The sequence below is a fragment of the Macrobrachium nipponense genome, chromosome 2 (genome assembly GCF_015104395.2).
Source record: "Macrobrachium nipponense isolate FS-2020 chromosome 2, ASM1510439v2, whole genome shotgun sequence".
Taxonomy (NCBI): domain Eukaryota; kingdom Metazoa; phylum Arthropoda; class Malacostraca; order Decapoda; family Palaemonidae; genus Macrobrachium; species Macrobrachium nipponense.
The window spans coordinates 114,912,554-114,930,419 of record NC_087201.1 but is presented as its reverse complement, the minus strand read 5'-3'; the positions used below and the strand labels follow the sequence as shown (position 1 = coordinate 114,930,419).

The following is a 17,866-nucleotide window of genomic DNA, read 5'->3' as shown; positions in this document are numbered from 1 at the left end:
GTAAAAGGAACAAAAGTGGTTGCAGCTTGGGACCGAAGGCACGCTGCAAATAACATTAAGTAGTGTCTACGGGGGTAGCATAAACTTCCTCTGATTAAGCAAGATTTGAAGGAAATCTTAAATAAGAAATCTACGGGTTTCAAATAAGAAGTGTTATACAACGTTTGTAGAATTTGAAATATTGCCCTGAACAATTCACTGTAGCTTCCAGACCCGTGAAAAGTTTAAAGTAATTCTTTGCATATGTGCAGTATGATAAAGATGATTAATGAAAATCGCTGACCGAGCGACGATTTTCCTGAAAGGAAGGGTGTTAGGGGAGGGAGTTTACATGAAACGTCAATAATTTTCTATGAGACTACGGTATAGTAGGCTCACCAACTTCGAACGGTAGAATCTGTTTCAATTCTAAGTCAGGGCCTCTAACTGGATGTTTTCGCATTCGTGTATTAGCTTGCTTGCATACTCGCAAAGTTTTTCGTTTAATTCACACACTTTTCCTCTCATCTTCTGTCATTATTGCATCTGATTTCCATGTGATAACGAACGAATTTTCGATAACATTTAGTTACGATGAGGGAAACAAACGGTCGAAAGGAATTAGCGAAAACTATGTTAACATTAAAGTTATATTCTTGCAATGGTTGAAGTATTTATCAACACTTGCCCTTGAAGTGAAATATGCCAGTCGAATGACTTCCCCCAAAGCGCTTATCAAATGTTATAAATTTCAACCAAGACAAAGGCTCCCATCCGACCACTTCACTCCGGTATTCCAGATGAAGAATGCATTTGCTTCCTGTGCGGCTTGAGTTCTATTGCAGCACAGCCTGCATCGCCTATTCTTAATAAGGACAAAGACCACTTGAATACTCGTATTTTTTGTTACACGTCATCTTTATGGGCTAGATGTAAGTATAAGATTAATTTGGTTGAGTTCCAGAGTTCCGAAACGAAAGTACCGACTTGAGTTGCTACAACATAGGTCTAGCCTACGTGATGGCGTGCTGTTACATAAGCATTGCCCATAACACTACCATGGCGCTCAAACACGCGCGCACATATGCACATTTACACCATACACACTCATATTACGTAAGTGTTTATCTTTGAAAAGGAAACTATTTTTATTCATTTTTATTTAGTTCTTATTTTACTACACACTTCCCACTTTGGGTAGATCGTTGCCATTTCTATGTACAGCATGATATATTCGATCAAGGAAATAAAAAAAAGGTTTTATATTCGAGTGTCACCCTTCCTCCGTTTCAAAGTCAAAGTAGGTCAAGTCTGAATTCTTTCTAGCATGCCTGGAGTTGGTATTCACAACTCAACGGGAAATCTTTCTGGAATAGGTTAATGGTCCCATAATAGAAAGTAAAGAAACTGAATGAAGTTTGTACGCCAAGAATGAATTTCCCATTCTTTATGGCGTTAACTATTATGGTGGGGGGCGGTGAAGTGCCAAATGGCGCCACCAGACAGCACCACTGTCGACAGGTGGGCGCCGCGGCAACAAACTATTGTCGAGTAGGATTGCTGGACATTCTTCATGAAATTCGGGTTTTAGGTGCATGGCCCCTTAAAAGTAAGGTCCCAGCCGAACTAACGCAAGAATGCTAACAACTTTGAAAACAGTAGGGATACCTGTCCTTTATGATTAATAGGTTAAAGTAAGCACATAATGGGAAGCACATTTGTGACGCACAGCCCAATTCCCGCCACATTTTGGGAACCAGACATCAAACGATGTTGTGACTCTTCCACATTGGCACCTCAATTCATGTACCACGATATTCATTGATGCATACTAGAATAAAGGAATATGGTTATATGTGTCGCTGGGGGACACGTATGTTGGGTGGGACAGAGTGTCGGTGGAATTAAGGCTGCCAAATGGAAGGTAGACATAAGAGATGGCAACGTTGCTGGCCGTGCGCGTCGTTGAGTAGTCCCCGTGCAAAAGTAATGCACGTTGCTCGTTCGCCATTTGCAGTGTAACCGGCCATTTGTGTTTGTGTTGTAAAATTCTCCCCTTCAAAATCTCGCCCAATCTGCGCTTTGGAGTAAGTTGACAGCTGGTTGGGTGCTTAGCCCCGTGCATGAGGATTGCATGGAATGTGGAAAAGAGGGCCTGAAGGGGTCCGTGTAAGTGAAAGAAGGGAATGACGAATGACACGAGCGAGCGAGAGTGAGAACCCAGTAGTAGGGGCTTTTCCCTTGCCATGGCGCTCACCTCTTTCACACCACTGGCAGAATCGTATCCGTAACCCGTACTCGGTCTTGCCTTTCTCGCGAGCTAAGTCGCTTTTTAGTGACGATTTTGACCCAAGTGTCTTCATTTTCCATACATCTTTGACGTTTAGGAAGTGGTAAGTGTAGGCGTTGTCGGTGACTTGGACGTTTTGGCGGGAGAGAGACTGTCCCGTCACAGCTGCTGAAAAGCTTATTTAGTTTGAATGTCACTCGACATTTGCCTTCCAACAACATTCATGTCTGTGTACACACAAGAATTACGTTCATGACAATCGTATATAGACGTCAGTGACCTTGTAATTGGTGATGTGACGGCGAACGCACAGGTCAAAAATGCGCTGAGCCAGAACGCCAACACGAACCTTCAGTATTTGTCCACTGACCAATTCTGGTGATTAGAAATTCTGGACAAATTTTTATTGCATAATGGAATAACCTGTTGACGCAGTGTTCACGGGTTTCGAATAATAAAGAAAATATAAACACCCTCTTGTGAAGGAAATAGTGTGAAAGGTATCAGTCTAAGGAAAATGCTTTTGTGCGTTAAAAGATCAGCGATGTGCTTGAAAATACGCTTGTGGTTGTCAGGTTTTCGGAAAAGGGTGAGGGGATTGAAGGAAAAGGTAAATTAGTCGTCAGGTTGTCCAATTGTACCTGTCGTAATCAACAGCCAAGTCAGTCGTAACCGCATACTAGAACTTCAGAACTGCGTGTTGGTTAAGTCACGTCGAGAAAGTTACCAATGTATCATAAAATAGTCTAACCTGTATCACAAGCATTGTAGTCAAGATCAAACCATGGGCCTCGATAGAACAGAAATGAAGAGCACGAACTGTAGACAGGACAGGACGCCTGTAATAACCTGGTGCTAGGCAGACCGTCAGGAATTTCATGGCCATATTTACATGCCAGTTGTGGAGCGGACTCATAGGCCAGCGGTGTCATTTTCTTTATTTTGGCCATTACCCTAATCAAGTAACATATGCTCTATGCTAGTATGTCAAGCTATAACGTCAATTGAATACTGTGATAAAAACTCTTGTTGTTCGAGTCAATATTCAAGGGGTTGAATCCAGGGTAAGGGACTAGGCCTATTACTAGACTTTGAGAATGGCAGCGTTTTGTCAAGGGAAGCAGTTTCATTTGCTCGTCTCCGTCTTGGGTAGGCTACTTTCAGTGTAGGACTGAGAATGCTTAGAAAATACAAGATAAGTTTAGCAGCCAAGGTCTGTAGCCTCACTTGTGCAAGGTTAGGATTTGGTAGCTTTACATGCAGTAGGGTAGGAAGAATTGAAGTTGAACGTATTTATATAAACAGGCTGGGGTTTAGATTAGATCTGGTCGTTATATTAAGGCAGCTTTGTACTGGCACGGGTTCTGGTAGTTGGCCATTTTCAAGCATATACTGATGGCATCATTTGGCAGGCATCATCTCATTGTTGGAGTATAATTTTCTTGAATATGCATGATATTTGTTTCACAGCAGTTGGTTGAATTAGGTACTTTTTTCATTTTAAGTACCCTGCAAAGTTTCACTGTTTTAGCCATTGAAGATGTGTTAATGGGTATCCTAGTTTGGGCACTGTACATTACAATATTATTTGGTTGCCTCTGTGGACTGTGGTATGTTTTATTGGTCATTGATGGTGCTTGAAATTTCTTGCAGGTTGCATACTGTGAACTGGTACTATACACATTTTCACATTTAAAATGAAATTTGAATTAACTGTTCATTTCATTTTGGCAAAGCAAATTTTGTAAGTACATTCTATCCTGAAGCCTACATATATTGTGCTTGTGTCCAGAAGCTTAGGTATTGGTACATAGCCTAACACTTGCTCTGAACTAATGAACTATAAACCAAGAATGTGGCTTTATATTTTGTAGACTTATTGGTTGAGATAGTTATCTTCTCTTAGCCTTCAAGTCTTGAATTTAATGCTTGAATTTATTGAACTCTCGTTAGGCCTTGAGGTGTATTAGTGTGTCCTTACAGGATTTGTATAGCCAAAGTTAATGATTGAATTCTTATGTACAGGATTGATAAATGCCTACTGGGGGATTTTGATTATTGTAGTTTCCCTGTAGGATTTATTCAGACCTTCAGCTTTTATAACAAAATTATTATTATTATTTATTATTTTTTTTTTTTTAAGTAGCCTGTATGCCCATTTGACGTTGTTGGACTTGGAAGAAAAGTACCAGGTAAATCTAGGCAAAGTAACTGCATTTGAAACTAAGAAAAGTTTCAATTTAATGAAGAACACCTTGTCATGAAATGTTGCCAACAAGAATTTCTCTTGCTTGTATTTGTGAGCAAGGGGGAAAGGAGACCTGTTCTTTAAGGTTGGCCTAGACCTGGCCATTTTGGAAGTGGCCAATACAATGTTGGAAAAGTCCATGTTGAAATAACTTGATTGTATGTAGGCCAAGTGGTGAGAATTGTGCCTGGATAATATAATATAATTAAGACATAGGCTACAATTCATTGGATGGAATTTGCATATACTTTTTTTTTTTTTCTAGAAACATTTGCACAGGATTTTTCATATATATATTTAGAATTCATTGCTTCTTATATCTCATAAATATTGCTAAAAGAACTGGTAATACTGCCAGGTCAGGGCATTGCACCCTAGTGAAGGTTAGGGTGCGTCCCTTGAAATGTCTCGATTTTCCTTTATGCAGATTTCCAAAATAACTTTTAAGAGCACAGCCTTTTATATATATATATTATATATATATATATATATATATATATATATATATATATATATATTATATATATATATATATATCTATTATTATTATATATATATATAGATATATATATTATATATATATATATATATTATTATTATATATGTATGTATACATATAAATTAATATATATAATGTATGTATATATATATATAGATATAGATATATATATATATATATATATATATATATATATATATATATATATATATATATATATATATATATATATTATATTATATTATATATATATATATATATATATAATATGGTTCAGAGTCAGCACCTAAAGACAGATATTTTTGTGGTGCTGTCTCTCCTTAGGACATGTGGTAGCTGCCCAGTAGTTGCTCTTCTGCATTCCTTCCTTTTCAAGGTAACAGTTGGGACACTTATGCTGAATGGACCACAGTGCATATAAGATGTTACAATCTGGTGTCCCGTTGTAGAGCTTTGGTCTTGAAGGTATACTAGTAATGTAATTCCCTTCTTTTCTTTGTTTTGATTGGGTGGTGGGTAAAACTTATCTTAATTCATTGATCTGATGATTGACCCTGATGCATGGACTAATGCTTGGTCTCCAGAGTTTTCATAGAGTGAGTGTTCAGATCCATCTGGGTTTGGTCCATAGTTCTATTAATCATGTATTCCTACTCCAGATTGTATATGATGTTAGTAAGTCAATGTTCATTTGCTAACAGTGTGACCTATTTTCTTTGAGTGTCCAGTTACTTCTCACTCAGTCCAGGGCCCTGTCAATCATGCATCCTTACCTAAGATTGTATATGAGGTTACAGATGTCATTGTTCTTTAGGTTACTTGATAGATACAGCATGTGCTGGGAACTACTCATGCATGAGGAAAAATACAAATTGATTCTCCTTTTATTGAGTTACACGCCTTGTCCACTTTCCATCTGAAAGGTTAGGTATTTATCTATTGTATGCCATGTTTTGTTGGTTATCTAGACTTAATGTCTAGTTTAATGTATGACACTTACCTGGCAGGTATATATATAGCTATATTCTCTGTTCCACCTGGCAGAAATTTCAAAACTCGCGGCAAACGCTAGTAACCTATTAGTAGTTCAGGCAACCACCACCCCGTTACCGTGGCATTTTCTCTGCCAGCTGAACGGGCAACATTGTTGGTGGTTCCCTGCTAGGATTTTCATTCTCGTTGCTGACTTTTCATGGATCTTTGGTATTGTACTCGGAAACGTTAGCTTGGCATTCGCTTTGGATTGTTCTTTAAAGATGTCTGATACTGGAAGTATGTTTAGAGTTTGTGTAAAAGAGGGGTGTAAGGTAAGGTTGCCGAAAGCTTCGGTCGACCCTCATACCATTTGTAAGAAGTGTAGAGAGAATGTGTGTACTTGGGAGAATAGGTGCTTTGAATGTGAGAATTTATCAGAGAAGGAATGGAAGATATTTATGAAATATGTTGAAAGGCTTGAGAAAGATCGTGTAAGGAGATCTGTTTCTCGTAGTGAGAAGTTGAATTCTTCTAGTAAAAGGAGTGAATGTATTTCCTCTCCAGCTCCTTCTAACGTAGAATTGGTAGTTCCTTCTCCCCAGGTATCTCCTGCGCCCGCTGCTGTATCGGAGGAGGCGAACGATACACAAATTGTGAAGGTGTTCGCTGCCCTTGCGTCCATGGGCGACCAGATACAGCGACTTACGGATAAAGTTAGTGCTTTTGATGTCAGTGAAAGTGACCTAGACCTCTGTCAAGCTCCCAGACCCAAGGGAGAAGGCATGTCGACAGTCGAAGGGAGGCGAGAGAGGTTTTGTCGCGGTCAGGCGTCCCTTCGAACAGTCCTGTTGCAAGTTCCCAGGCTGTTGCAGTTCGCCGCAGAAAAGGCGTAACTGGGAAGTGTGCGTCCTCGGATGGTTCGACTTCCGAGCGGGAACGTCGGTATGCAGTTGTCTCTCGCCCCCTCAAGAGGACTTTCAGGACATCAACCGCTCTCGAGAGACATGCTCAAGATCGTGAGGCTTGGAGTAGTCCTGAGGTGTTGTCCTCCTCGGTAGACGGGGACGCAGTTCCGATCAAGAGGAAGAGGATTTTTCGTGCTAAAGAGGGCTTAGTACGGCCTTCTCGTCCTTGGATTTCGATGAGAGACTCTCCTCCATCTTCTTGTTTATCTTCCCCTCATCTATCTCCGTCGGGTAGAGTACAAGATCGCTCTCCGTTGCGTCGCAGTCCCGCTCGTAATCCTCCTCCTTCGTCCTCTGCCATTCAGGAAGATAGTACGAAGGGTTTCTTAAGGGAAATGCAGTCCAAGCTGGCAGTTCTTGTGAAGTCTTGGGATGCGCCTGTGCAGGCATCTTCGAGGCGGAAGGACGATTCCTTCCCGTTAAGTCTTCTAAGAGGGAAGACAAGGACGCGTTCGCCGAGGACGCAGGACGCACTGGCGCTACGAGGACAGGCGATCGCTTGGTTATTCAGGACGCAGAACGCAGGAAGAAGAAAATGGTTTCGGAAGAAGCAGGACGCAAACGTCAGGACTCGGGATCAATTGTGGACGCAAGACGCAGGCAACAGGAAGCAGATGTGTCTACGATGGACGCAGGCGGCAGGACATCGAGAGGCGGCAGGACGCCGATTCTTCGTTAGCCGCAGGACGCAGGCGGCAGGACGTTATTCCGTCAGCGAAGCGTCAACACGACAGTGATTTGCAAGACATTTCTTCAGCAGAAGAGGAATTGGAATTAGTTGAGGAAAAGAATACGGAACCTTCTTCAGATTACAAGGTTCTGACTTCACGTCTTCTTTCTATTTTTGAAGGGAATTCAAACCGACAGCTCCTTTATCGCCCTTAGCGCAGTTTTCCAAGACTAGGACTCCAAAGAAGTCCTCTTTCCTTAAGATGACTCTGTCAATTTCGGCGAAGAAGGCCCTTCAACGTGTGAATGACTGGATGAAGGATAAGAAAGAAGCGGGAAAATACTCTTTTTGCTTTTCCACCAGCTAAGTTAGCATTGAAGTCAGGAGTATGGTACGCTACTGGAGAAAGTCTAGGCCTGGGAGTACCTGCCTCCTCCCAGGGGGACTTCTCCAGTATAGTAGACAGCTCACGCAGACAAGCGTTACAGTCTGCTAAGGTCTGGTGGACTTCGTCCGAGTTTGACCATCTTTTTAAAGGGATTTTTAGGACTTTCGAAGTCTTCAATTTCCTAGATTGGTCTTTGGGAGCACTGGCGAACTCCCTAGAAGAAGAGGATTCGCAGGATATAGAAACAGCTAAGAGCATTATGTCCTGCATGGACAAGGCTCTGAGAGACGGAACGAATGAACTGGCTTCTTTGTTCACAGCAGGAGTACTAAAGAAGAGATCGCTGTTGTGTTCTTTCGCTTCAAAAGGAGTTTCTAACTCTCAGAAATCGGAGTTGCTGTTCTCTCCCCTTTCGAAACAGCTGTTTCCTTCAGAGGTGATTAGGGATATAGCTCTCTCCCTTTCTCAGAAGGCCACTCAAGATCTTCTCTCGTCTTCAGTTAAGAAGTTCTTACCATCCAAGTTGGTTAAGAAAACTCCAAAGGAAACTAGGCCTTCGCAACAGCCCTTTCGAGGCAGAACATTCGCTTGACCCGCCTTTAGGGGTAAGAGAGTACCCACTAAAAGAGGAGCCAAGACCACCTCTAAAGAATGAGATATCAGTCCTCCAGACGACAGTGGGCCAGACTTCAAGGTTTTTGGGAAGTTTGGCAGAACATGAAGGCAGATCCCTGGGCTGTCAACGTAGCTCGGGAAGGGTACAAGATTCCTTTCTTGAAGAGACCTCCTCTCGCAACATCTCCGAGAGCCCTCGGGGCAAATTACAACGATTTAGTGAAGAAAGCGGCTCTGTGGGAGCAAGTAGCTTCCATGCTTGAGAAAGGAGCCATAGAGCCTGTTCTGGATCACGAATCTCCGGATTTTGCAACCGGTTGTTCCTGGTTGCAAAGTCCTCGGGAGGTTGGAGGCCAGTTCTGGATGTAAGTCAACTGAATCTTTTCGTAGAAAAGACCAAGTTCACTATGGAGACGAACGATTCAGTACTGGCAGCGGTACGTCCAGGGGACTGGATGGTGACCCTGGACTTACAAGACGCATACTTTTATTGTAGTGTCTTACCGAACAATTATAGAGCCGTGATTTCCACGAGCGGCAGGATACTAAATTCAAATTTAGCGCGTCGGCGTCGCCAACACTGGTGGTGATGACGTCATCTCCCTCCACTCGCGGAGAACCAGGTACAACTGCCCAGGTGAATCCAATTCTTTTCCTGCCGGCGTCCGGTGAACATCGGTGGTCGGTGCGGTTGGATGACTTTGCTTCGCTTTTTCTTGTGGATTTGATCTTCGGAATTGGTGAAGTACTCTTTTTTTTTGGCGTTGTTGTTATTTTGCTTTTTATTTAGGCGTTGCCATGTCGGATTCTAGTCCGTCGGGAGTTAGGTTTTGCATCTCAGGATGTAAAACTAGATTATCCAAGCTAGAGTATGATTCTCACACTAAATGTGTTAAGTGTAGGGGACAGGTTTGTTCAGCAGATCGAACATGTAACGAGTGTAGTGATTGGACTGATTCTCAATGGAAGTTTTTTAGTTCATACTCGGAGAAATTAGCTAAAGACAGAATTAGAAAAGCAGCGCTTTAGGGAAAGTAGACTTAGCTCTGCTTCGTCTTGCGATGCATCTGTTCCTTCTGTTTCTCCTCAAATTGTTATGTCTCCTTTAACTACACCTCCTATTCCTCCTACTAATCCCACTTCTCCGGCTTCCCGTGTAGTTTCTTCCTGACACCATTGCCAGTCTGGAATCGAGGTTAGATCAGAAATTTTCGGTACTAGCGAATACGGTTTTGCAACTTGGTAATTCAGTTAAGACGTTTTTGGAGAAAGCGGCTTCAGGTAAGAGTGTAGTTGAGGGTGCGTCTGTCTGTCCTGACACGTCTCCTAGACAAAGGTCACTGTCCAGCTCCCCCGCACCGGGGAGAAGACCATACCGGAAGTCCAAGGAGTCGATCGGGATTTGCCCACAGACAGGCGCCTCTCTTGTTGAGCCTGTTGCGCCTCAACAGGGCTCGGTTAAGCGTTGGAAAGGTGTTGCGGTCAGACGCCTTTCAAATGATTCAAGCGATTCGTCTCCGGTCGCACGGCGCTCTTGGCGAGATTCGCCCGTTTTCGCGTCCCTTAAAGAGGCGTTCAGGCGCCGATTCTTCGCCTCCTCCAGTCAAGCGGTATAAGGAGCCTGAGAGTAGGGTTGCGCCTCGGCTGTTAGCGGCTCGTTCGTCGCTTCAATCTGTGCCTTTTTCGGCTTCCATCTACTAGTACAGATTGTGGTTTTAGCGCTGTAGCTAGCAGTTCTAAGGGTGTTTCTTTAGGCGCTTTTCGTCTGTTACGCCTGATGCGCCTGTTTCGCCTCGATTTCGGCGGCTCCGAGCGAGGCGCAAGTAGTTTTTCCGCCGCCTGCTGAACATTTAGGCTCTTCCAAGCCTACGTTAACTGTTTTTATTCGTCTCTGGCGCCTTTGCGCAAGCAGTTAGAGATGTTAACCAACTGGATGAATGAGTCCAAGGGTGGTTCGAAACCTTCAGATCCGGTTGTAGTTCCGTCTACTTCTTCGGCGGTATCAGAGAATGAAGAAGAAGTAGAGGGAGGAGGATTCACATCACCTCTCGTGTTATTCACGTCTCCTTAGATTTCTTCTGGTATCTTATCCAGATTATTTTGAGAAAGCGGCTCCGCGCTCCCCAACTTCGACTTTTTTGATGAGGAGGAAAACTTCAGACCCTCTCCTCCAAAACTTGTTCTATCTAAAGCGGTTAGACATTCGTTGAAAGAGACGGAGAAATGGATGTCTATGAAAAGACTTAGGGAAGGCTCTTTTTGCTTACCCTCCCTCTAAGTTGCTTCGTAAGAGGTATAGGTTTTATGTAACTGGGGAAGCTCCTTCTCTGGGAGTTTCTGCCTCCTCCCAGGGAGACTTCTCCAGTTTAATCGACTCCTCTAGAAGATCTGCTTTCGCCGCAGCGAAAGTTTTCTTTACAGCGCCTGAGTTGGACCACGTTGTAAAGAATCTATTTAAACTTTTGGAAGTCTTTAGCTTCCTTGATTGGACTATTGGCGCTTTAGCGGCCAAGATCGAAGACTGTCCTTCTCTTTCTCAGGAGTTAGCGGAGGATTGGATTGGTGTTCTGTCCTGTGCGGACAAATCCATTAGGGATGGATGTGATGAGTTAGCTTCGCTCATCGCCTTTGGTACCCTTAAGAAAAGGCAACTTTGGTGCTCCTTTGCTTCTAAAAGGGTTACGTCCCAACAGAAGTCTGCTCTCTTGTTTGCTCCTTTGTGAAAAGATAACCTCTTTCCAGACGATGTAGTGTTGTCAATTTCGTCTGCGCTAGATAAGAAATCTACTTCGGATTTACTGGCACAGTCTACTAAGAGACCTAAAGCTCCTGTGGAGACTGTTCCTTCGGTTTCTCCTCTGGCCCAAGCGCCTTTTCGAGGGAGAAAAACCCAAGCGCTTCTTTCGGCCGAAATCGAATTTGCGACCTCAGTCTAAGGCCTCGGCCAAGGTTAACAAACCTTCCAAATGAAAGCTCGGTTCTTCATGCACCAGTGGGAGCCAGGCTGGCTCTGTTTTGGGAGGAATGGGAAAACAGAGGAGCAGAAGCCTGGGTAAGTGCAAGTACTCAAGTTCGGCTATCGTATTCCTCTCGTTTCACCTCCCTCGCTCTCACCTGTGCCATTCCATTCCAGGCATACTCTCCGGGCTCAGACAAATTTCTGGCGCTAGCCGCAGAAGTGGAAGCGCTTGTTCTCAAAGAAGCGATAGAACAGATAGAAGGGGATTTTCCTCCAGGCTTTTACAATCGCCTTTTTTGTAGTTCCCAAGTCATCAGGGGCTGGAGGCCGGTTTTGGATGTGAGCGCCCCTGAACTTGCATGTCCAGAAAACAAAATTTCATATGGAGACCACTCGGTCGGTTCTGGAGTCCATCAGACAGGGGGATTGGATGGTCTCTCTGGACATGCAAGACGCTTATTTTCACATTCCGATACATCGCGAATCTCGGAAGTACCTGAGGTTCATGTTCGAAGGCAAGGTGTTTCAGTTTCGGGCGCTTTGCTTCGGACTAGCGACCGCTCCTCAAGTTTTCACCAGGGTTCTATCCCCGATAGGAAGCTGGCTACACATTATTAGGAGTAAGAATCTCCCTCTATCTGGACGATTGGCTTCTCCGGTCGGAATCAGAGAGTCGGTGCATGAAGGACCTTGGCCAACAACTCTGGATCTTGCCAGAAAGTTAGGAATTCTGGTCAACAAACAGAAGTCCCAGTTGGTTCCATCTCAGAGCATCCTTTATTTGGGGATGATTCTGAATGCTCAAGTTTTTCGGGCTTTTCTGTCCCCGAAGAGGGTTCAAGGCTGTCTGGAGACAGTTCAGGAGTTCTTGGACAAAAAGGTAAGTTCTGCCAATCAGTGGATGAGGCTCCTGGGCAAATTGACGTCAGTGGAGAAATTTGTGACGTTGGGAAGACTGCACATGAGACCTCTGCAGTTTTTCCTGAGAGCCTCTTGGTGCAGGAAGACACAACCAGACTCCGATTACCTTTCCCGTCACAGATCAAATAAAAGAGGACCTAAGGTGGTGGCTCTCTCGAGCAAGGTTGGAAGAAGGGTTAGATTTACGACCCATCCTCCCGAACCTACAGTTCTTTTCCGACGCATCGGACACAGGTTGGGGAGCCCTACTGGGAAATCAACGGACTTCAGGAGCTTGGTCGGAGAAGGAGAAGAAGTTCCACATAAATGTAAAGGAAACTGTTAGCAATTTTCTTGGGGCTCAGACAGTTTCGGAGCTTAGTAGAGGTCGAGTAGTGGCAGTGCATTCCGACAACTCCACGGCTCTCTCGTACGTGCGGAAACAGGGGGGGACTCAGTCTTTCTCTCTGTACGAAGTAGCCAAGGATCTCCTCCTGTGGTCAAACGAAGCGAAGGTTCAGCTAGTCCCGAGATTGTTCCGGGAAAGATGAACGTGTCCCTGGCGGACGAGTTAAGTCGTCAACAGCAAGTGTTACCTCTGGAGTGGACTTTGGACAACAAGATTTGTCAGAAACTTTGGCGCCTGGGGTTTGGGACGACCGTCAATAGACCTGTTCGCGACATCAAGGAACAACCGTCTTCCTCTCTTTTGTTCTCCAGTCCCAGATCCTCTAGCTTGGTCGGTGGACGCAATGCTGTTGGATTGGTCGGGTCTGGAAGCTTATGCATTCCCTCCGTTTGGTCTAATAAGAGAGGTGCTGAACAAGTTCATGTCGCACAGCAATGTAACGCTAACGTTAATCGCTCCCTTTTGGCCCAGGAAAAAAAGAGTGGGTTCCCGGACCTTCTCCAGTTGTTAGTAGACTTCCCCAGACTTCTTCCTCCAGAGAAGTGGCTTCTCAAACAACTCACTTCAAGAGGTTCCATCAAAAACTTGTCCGCTCTAGCTCTGACAGGGTTCAGACTGTCCGGAATCTTGTCAGAGCGAAAGGATTTTCAAGAAGAGCTGCAGAAGCTATCGCTCGTTGTAGGAGAGAGTCTTCTAACAAACTCTATCAAGGGAAGTGAGAATCTTCAGAGAGTGGTGTAGAAGTGCTAAAGTCTAACTTCTGCGACCTCTTTAACAGAAATAGCAGATTTTCTTCTATTTCTTAGGAACTCTAAGAAACTGGCTCCTTCGACGATCAGAGGTATAGAGCCATGCTCTCTTCGGTTTTTCGACATCGAGGTTTGGATATTTCCTCCAATTCAGATCTGTCGGACCTCATTAGGTCTTTCGAAACCACTAAGCTCCCGCAAGATACAGTGGCTTGGAACTTAGATGTGGTGCTTAAGTTCCTCATGGGGCCACCGTTGAGCCTTTGAAGTCGGCTTCACTCAGGAACTTGACTAAGAAGGCACTCTTTCTTATTGCACTAGCTTCTGCTAAGCGTGTCAGCGAATTGCACACTATAGACAAAAGAGTCGGTTTCTCTCAAGGCAATGCTGTATTTTCGGTATCTTTGACCTTTCTAGCCAAAAATGAGAATCCTTCTAATCCTTGGCCGAGGAGTTTTGTGGTAAGGAACTTATCTGATTTGGTTGGACATGAGGAAGAAAGGCTCTTATGTCCAGTCAGGGCTATTAAGCAGTATCTGTTTGCCACTAAGGGTATTAGAGGACAATCTCCTAAGCTCTGGACCTCGGTTCAAAATCCCTCTCGTCCTCTTTCTAAGAATGCTATACGTTCTTTATTAGAGAGATTATCAGGGAAGCTCACTCGCAGTCCGAGAACGACAATCTTCCGTTCTGAGAGTTAAAGCTCACGAGGTTAGAGCAGTGGCAACTTCTTAGCATTCAGAAAGAATTTATCTTTAGCTTCGATTCTTCAGAGCACGTTCTGGAGATCGAATTCGGTTTTTGCGAGTCATTATCTCAAAGAGATAGAAACGGTTTTCGAGAATTGTAAAACGTTAGGTCCGGTGGCGGTTTCTGGCATGGTGTTGGGAGAAACAGCACAGGGGTCGTCACCTCTATGCTAACTTTTCACCTTGAATAGGTTGTCGAGTTCAAGGGAAGCTGGGGGTACTGAGTACCTGGGATACTCACCAGTCTGTTAGGTCAGATTTTACAATGTTGGGTGGGTATATGTTTTTAAATCTGGTGTTGGTGACAAATGTTTTGTATGATTGAATTTCTGGTCTTAGCCCAGGGCAAGGGCAATCTTTGTTGTTACTATCCTCCGTCAGTCAGCCTTGACTCGCTTGAACTACGGAAGGATTCCACTCCTGTAGAGGCTAACTTTGGTCAAATTCCAATTCCTCTACAAAATAGTAAGAAGAGCACCGACCAGAGGCCAGTAACAGTCTGCTGTAGCTCTCTTACAAGGTAGGTACAACAGACACCTTGAGTGTTTACTGGTTATTGCAATAAATGTAACCATTTAAAATACTAGTGGTCCACTGAAATCCCACCTTCCCATAAATGTGTAATCAGCTCTATAATTGTTCGGTAAGACACTACAATAAAAATGAAATTTTCATTATTAAAAATGGAAGTTTTTATTGTATACTTACCGAACAATTATGATTATACCCACCCTCCTCCCCTTAGGTGGACGGACGGGCAGAAAGAATTGGATTCACCTGGCAGTTGTACCTGGTTCTCCCGCGAGTGGAGGAGATGACGTCATCACCACCAGTGTTGGCGACGCCGACAGCGCTAAATTTGATTTAGTATCCTGCGCTCGTGGAAATCACGCTCTATAATTGTTCGGTAAGTATACAATAAAACTTCATTTTAATAATGAAAATTTCATTTTCATATTCCGATTCATCCAGGAAGCAGGAAGTATTTAAGGTTTGTGATTCAGGACAGGGTCTTTCAGTTCAAGGCCCTGTGCTTCGGCCTTTGCACAGCCCCCCAAGTGTTCACGAGGATGATGTCCAATGTGGCGAGATGGTTGCATTTAAGAGGGATCAGAGTGTCTTTTTATCTGGACGACTGGTTGATAAGATCCCAATCAAGAAGTCGATGTCTGGAGGACTTGAATCAAACATTGAACTTAGCAAAAGACCTAGTTCTGGTGGTAACATGGGAAATCTCAATTGAATCCCCAACAACAGATAGTTTATTTGGGGATTCAGATATCGTCAGTGACTTTTCGGGCTTTTCCGTCCCCCGAAAGGCAAGCCCAATGCATTCGGAAGGTGCAGAATTTCTAAAGAAAAGACCGATGCTCAGCAAGAGAGTGGATGAGTCTACTGGGCACACACTCTTCGCTAGAGAGGTTCATTTCTTAGGAAGACTTGCACATGAGACCTCTACAGTTTTTCCTGAAGGATTCATGGCCAAGAAAATTGCAACCGGATTCCTTCCAGTTTCTAATTCCTGCCGAAGTGAAGGAGGAATTAAAGTGGTGGCTAACTCCAGGCAGGTTAGCAAGAGGGATGTCACTTCAGCAGAAGAGCCCAGACCTCGTCTTGTATTCCGACGCGTCGGACGCGGGTTGGGGAGCGACATTAGGCCCTCAAGAGGTGTCGGACTTTGGAGCAAGGAAGAAACAAGTTGGCACATAAACAGGAAGGAACTGATGGCAATTTTCTTGGCCTTGAAGCACTTCAGAGAGTTTTTGATTCGAGACAAGACAGTGCAGATCAACTCGGACAACACCACGGCTCGGCATACATCCGCAAACAAGGAGGGACTCATTTTTTACCCTTTACAAGCTGGCAAAGGAAGTTCTGCTTTGGGCGGAAGAAGAAAGTGTCGTGCTGCTCACCAGGTTTATACAAGGAGAGAAAATGTGAGTGCGGACCTCTTGAGCAGAAGAGAGCAACTTCTCTCGACGGAGTGGACCGTTTCACCATGGAGGTTTGCCAGAGCCTGTGGAAGTTGTGGGGCCGTCCGGTAGTAGATCTGTTTGCGACAGCCAGAACAAAAAGGTTACCAACCTATTGCTCTCCGGTTCCAGACCAGGAAGCAGTGGCGGTCGACGCATTCCTGAGGATTTGGACAAACTTAGATGTGTACGCTTTTCCTCCGTTCAAGGTACTGGGGAAAGTGAGATGAAGAAGTTCAGGAGAGCCAAGGAACGAGGATGACCTTAATAGTCCCGTTTTTGGCCGGCCCAAAGTTGGTTCACAGAGGTACTGGAATGGACAATAGATACGCCAAGGACTCTTCCTCTAAGACGTAGATTTACTCAGACAACCCCACTTCGACAGGTTTCACAAGAATACCCTCGCTCTGGGTCTGACTGAGTTCAGAGACTATCGAAAGTCTTGTCAGAGCGAGGGGATATTCTAGAGAGGTGGCCAGTGCAGTGGCTAGAGCCAGAAGAACCTCCACAATCACAGTATATCAGTCGAAGTGGGAGAATTTCCGGAAGTGGTGTAAGAACAGGAAAGTGTCTTCATCCAGTAACCTCTGTGACCCAAATCGCAGATTTCCTTCTATACTTGAGGAAGGAATTGGGTTTGTCAGTTTCGACAATCAAAGGTTATAAAAGTATACTAACCTCAGTGTTTAGACACAGAGATCTAGACATCTCTGAATAACTTAGACCCTTAGAGATCTGATTAGGTCATTTGGTACAAAGAAACAACCACAATGCAGGCCACCTGCTTGGAACCTCGATGTGGTCTTGAAGTATTTAACTTCTAGCAAATTTGAGCCTTTAGAGAAATCCTCTCTGAGAGATGTTGCTAAGAAAACTATCTTTTTAGTAGCTTTGGCAACCGCTAAAGAGCTAGTGAGCTCAGGCCATATCGAAGAAGGTGGGATGGAGACATGGCAACGCAGTGTGTTCATTCAAGAAGGTTTCTTGGCCAAGAATGAGAAATCCAGCTAATCCTTGGCCAAGATCCTTGAAGTTTTGGGTCTGTCTGAGTTATGGGTCACGAGCAAGAAAGAGTTCTCTGCCCAGTGAGAGCATTGCGTTTTTATATGGAAAGAACAAGAGATCAGAGGAATTTCTGATGCTCTGTGGGGTTCAGTTAAAGACCCCAGTAGACCCATGACGAAAGAACGCTCTAGCCTTCTTCATGAGAGAGTTGATTAGAGAAGCTCATATGTTGTGTCAAGAGCAGAGCTTTGTATTTTTGAAAGTGAAGGCTCATGAAGTCAGGGCAGTTGCGACTTCATTAGCTTTTAAAAAGAATTTTAGCCCTCAAGGAAATTATTGAATCCACATATTGGAGGACTAATTCAATATTTGCGTCTCATTATCTTAGGGATAATTCAGACAAACCTTTGATAATTGTCAGACGCTAGGTCCATACGTGTCCTCTGGTACAGTATTGGGCAAAGGAGTTACTACCCCATAACCTTCTTTTAAG

At 44.1% G+C, this 17,866-nt stretch overlaps 1 protein-coding gene across 13 annotated transcripts in view; it reads left to right on the top strand.

Annotated features, from left to right (window-relative positions):
- Positions 1 to 892: 892 nt before the first annotated feature.
- The window catches only part of LOC135220920 (heterogeneous nuclear ribonucleoprotein R-like), a 349,809-nt gene continuing 332,835 nt past the window's right edge, over positions 893 to 17,866 (top strand). For 8 of the 13 annotated variants that reach the window (XM_064258562.1, XM_064258554.1, XM_064258555.1 and 5 more), the window contains exon 1: positions 1,908 to 2,066. The gene's annotated coding sequence lies outside the window, so the exon portion shown is untranslated. The other 5 variants (XM_064258558.1, XM_064258557.1, XM_064258556.1 and 2 more) reach the window with 5 other exon arrangements.